Source organism: Papio anubis, chromosome X, assembly GCF_008728515.1.
Source record: "Papio anubis isolate 15944 chromosome X, Panubis1.0, whole genome shotgun sequence".
Classification (NCBI taxonomy): domain Eukaryota; kingdom Metazoa; phylum Chordata; class Mammalia; order Primates; family Cercopithecidae; genus Papio; species Papio anubis.
Window position 1 is genome coordinate 4,940,563 of NC_044996.1, and position 573 is coordinate 4,941,135.

At 66.3% G+C, this 573-nt stretch overlaps 1 protein-coding gene across 6 annotated transcripts in view; it reads right to left on the reverse strand.

Annotated features, from left to right (window-relative positions):
* The window catches only part of MAMLD1 (mastermind like domain containing 1), a 144,014-nt gene extending 143,824 nt beyond the window's left edge, over positions 1 to 190 (reverse strand). For 3 of the 6 annotated variants that reach the window (XM_031661029.1, XM_031661027.1, XM_031661028.1), the window contains exon 1: positions 79 to 188. The gene's annotated coding sequence lies outside the window, so the exon portion shown is untranslated. Of the gene's footprint in view, positions 1 to 78 lie in introns of all 6 variants that reach the window. The other 3 variants (XM_031661026.1, XM_031661025.1, XM_031661030.1) reach the window with 2 other exon arrangements.
* Positions 191 to 573: the final 383 nt, after the last annotated feature.

The following is a 573-nucleotide window of genomic DNA, read 5'->3' on the forward strand; positions in this document are numbered from 1 at the left end:
TCCCATTTTCACCAGAGCCTGACCCTAGGGCTAGCGGCCAGGCCCTTCTCCTCCCCTCGCCCGGGGAGGGGCACTCACCTGCAGTGGGTGGCTACTGGGTGGGTAGCGCCAGTCCCTCCGCCCACGCATCCGCTCACCAGCTCGCGCCCTGACTGCCAAACAGACCCGCTGTGGCAGCAGCGGGGACCAGGGCTCTCAGGTGGCAGTTAGGGAACTGCACCCGCCCCATCCCGGCCGAGTGCCCCACTCCCCACTTCCCACTCCCCCACTCTCAGCGCAGACGCTGTCGGCGTCGCCCGCCAGTACGTTTAGCTCAGAGTCCAAGCTCGCTGGCCAGTCTCCCGTTTCACTGGACCAGGGCACGCGATGCTCCCGCCCAAGCTGGGCTGGATTGGCTCCCTCCGCAGTTATCCCAAGACAGACACCTGCGGCTTCTGCAGGAACATAGGTTCCTTGAGAACTGCCGGGCGGGCCAGCGCACCCTGTCCACCATCTGCCCTGGCGCCGAGTCCAGCGACTCCCCTCCCACCTATCCCACTTTCCGGGTATTTGGCTGCACCCCTTCCCCAGGTT